Source organism: Echinops telfairi, unplaced genomic scaffold (genome assembly GCF_000313985.2).
Source record: "Echinops telfairi isolate 266 unplaced genomic scaffold, ASM31398v2 ScPeMD7_1;HRSCAF=3_0, whole genome shotgun sequence".
In the NCBI taxonomy this organism is placed as follows: domain Eukaryota; kingdom Metazoa; phylum Chordata; class Mammalia; order Afrosoricida; family Tenrecidae; genus Echinops; species Echinops telfairi.
The window spans coordinates 69,475,442-69,478,487 of record NW_022103896.1 but is presented as its reverse complement, the minus strand read 5'-3'; positions in this window follow the sequence as shown (position 1 = coordinate 69,478,487).

Genomic DNA, 3,046 nt, shown 5'->3' with positions numbered 1-3,046 from the left:
CCCCTTGGGGCGCGCTTCACACGCCCAGGCTCCTACCGCCACCCCCGGGTGGCGCCCCTCAGCCCTCTGGTCCTCCTCGGTCTCTGGAGTCCGGCGTCTTTCGGTGCTCTATTTCCAGGGGGGACGGAGAGGTGAGACGGGGAGAGGCGAGCTTCAAGGGGTTGTCTCCCAGCAATTGCTTTGCAAAGTAAATGCTGCACTCAGTGTGTACAGCTTGAACATTCTCGGAACGAAAAGAATCACAAAACTTCTTGTTGAAAAAGCCAGTCCACTTTCCAGACCTAAGTGTGGAGTAACAGACAGGCAGAAGCTGAAGAGTGTTGCACCCCAAAATGTGAGAAGATCCCTCGTGCAAGCGTTACTGGGATGAGGTTATTTTTTAAAGTACGACTTTTCTCCAATGCATTAATCTACTAGAAATTTACTAGAATTACTAGTCTCAAAATAATTTTTAAGTAACTTTTGTGTAAAAAAAGGAATAAATTTCCTTAATAGTGAGAGAGATCACTTACCATAAAGCAATATTAGCGCCAACTGAACACTCTCTGTGTCTGACATGCTGAGTGATCTCTATATATTGTAGATTTTAATCCTCAAACTTCATGAAGCAATTACTATTTTTATCAATACCAAGTTAAAATTTGAAACTTAAAAATTAAGGTCACAACTGGGAAGTTAGGACAAGTTCTGGTAGGCTTCAGAGCTAGTGTGGTTAATCACATCTTCCCACAAAATGCGTAACAATAGCTCCAATTTTATTTGGGAGAATAATATGTAAATGTGTGTCTGACTATGTCTTTTTAAATCTTGACAAGAATGCAGGGTTTGAAATGTTCGCATTGATCTTACATTAATTTTGTGCATATTTACAGATTTTTAAATTACTTGGAATAATGAGATTATGTTCCTTAAACTCCCAAAGTCTTCCTCTAGTAGCCCTTGACAAAACTGGGGAGCATCTGAAAAGGAAGATTTGGGGCGGGATTGGGTGTTTTGCTTTGCTTCTTTTTGTCCATTCCTCCCCCTCCCTGGTGTTCAGTGCTTCTACAATGAGATAACAGTCACCTGAGGCCACGTTACTATGCACAGGCTTTCGGGTTATCAGGAATTGTGATAAGGAATAGATTCTCCTCCTTGCTTTCTATTCTCCCCCACCACATCCCTCGGAGCCTTTTTTTTTTTTTTTTGCAGAAGTCCGGAGGCCATCGGTGTTGGGCAACAGTAGATTTCATACTTTTGAAAACTACCCATGGTATCTATTCAAGTTAATCCCATTCCATCCCATTTCTACAAAAAGTGAGTGAAGCAGCAACAACCTAAAAACCTGACAGCATAGCATGCAATGATCCAAATTTGCTCCGTGTATAATGTGCTAATGCTGCGCCACAGTCCCCTATTCAGTTTCCTCAAATCCTCAGTCACCATGTAACTTCTCTCCACTAGATTCTCTGGGCTCCTTCCACACTTTATACAGTTTTAGCAATGTTCAGCCTTGTACTCCAGTTCTTTGTTTGCCTTGCACTGGATTCTAAACTACTTCAGGGCCAGAACCCTATCTTCTTTGTACATTCTACAGATAGCACATTAACAAAGTCTCACATACTGGTCTAACTGAATTTGCAAAATATTAACAATAGTACCTGACGTGGTAATTTTTTTTTCAGCAATTTGTAAGTGCTTACATTAAAATTACCCCCACTAGTGAATTAAGGTGCCCTGGTAGGGCTATCAGGTAAGTGTTAGGCCCCAAACCACAAGGTTGGTAGTTCAAACCCACCAGCCACTGTGTGGGAAAAAGATGAGGTTATTCTGTTCCCAGAAAGATTTCTTTCGTATGGATTGCGATAACAGTTGTATGAGCCCCCAATAAAATGTTATAAAAAAAAAAAAGATTTCTTTCAAACAGATTTATTGGCAGATACTCCACATATCATACAATTTAATCATTCAAACATATTAAGATTTGTGCAATCACAATTTCAGAACATTTTCTTCTCATACTCATTGTTGTCAGCTCCTCATTTCTTCCCTATCCTGCCCTGCCTTGTCCCTAAGCAATGATCAATCCAATTACTGTCTCTATAGATCTACCTGTCCTGGATTTCATATACAGGAAATCATACACAAACCAAAAAATCAACAATGACTAGCGAAACAGAAAAAGTTGAATCAATGAAAAAAATATATATTAAAAACAACTATAGAATGGGTCCAAAGGAAAGTCTAGTGATAAGGTATTCGATTTTATTTAACCTAACTATGTCTTCCAGACCAACTTTAAAATGCTCTCTGTTTGAGAGCAGGACTATTCACATCCCTGGACTATGGTCAGAAAGGATTCACTGAAGCCTATCCATATGGAGACCCTGCAAGTGAACTTGGGGCTTCCACTCTCACCCATGGCCTTCTGCAACCTAGGTGTTCACAATGTCAACTCAGGTACCTTTAAACTCAGATACCTTTCCCTTTGAATTTGGATGGTATTCTTTAAAACCTTGGGAAATTTTTAAAAACCAAAAAGCTTGAATCACACAGGCTGTGTGCGTCTTCCATGAGGACTTACTTGATGCCTCACTTCAATGGCTGCTTGTTTGTAGACAAACCTTTAACTCACACACACCCTGTCGTGCCCCACCCCCATCCACACACACTATTCTTTCTCATAGGGGCACAATCTGGTTTCTTCACCAAACTTTGCTATAGTGCTCCTATCTTCCCCGATCTCATCATTAAGAGGACAAGCATGAAGCTGGGCCATGTCATAAGAACTAGTTTAGATTGGGCCTAAAATTACGTGTGATCTCTCTGAAACACTATACAGTGTTGCTATGAGCCTGATCGACTCAATGACAGAGGGTTTGGCTTGTTAATTACCAGTTTGGTGATGTAAAACGGAAAGGAAAAAGATGCAGTTGACTTTATGACACAAAAAGAACACAAAGATTCTGGAACTGGATATATATTACGAAAGAGAGCGTCCCAATAAATAAAGAATGTGCGTGGACAAGGACTACACCTGAAGGACTTAACATAGAAGCCCAGCTGA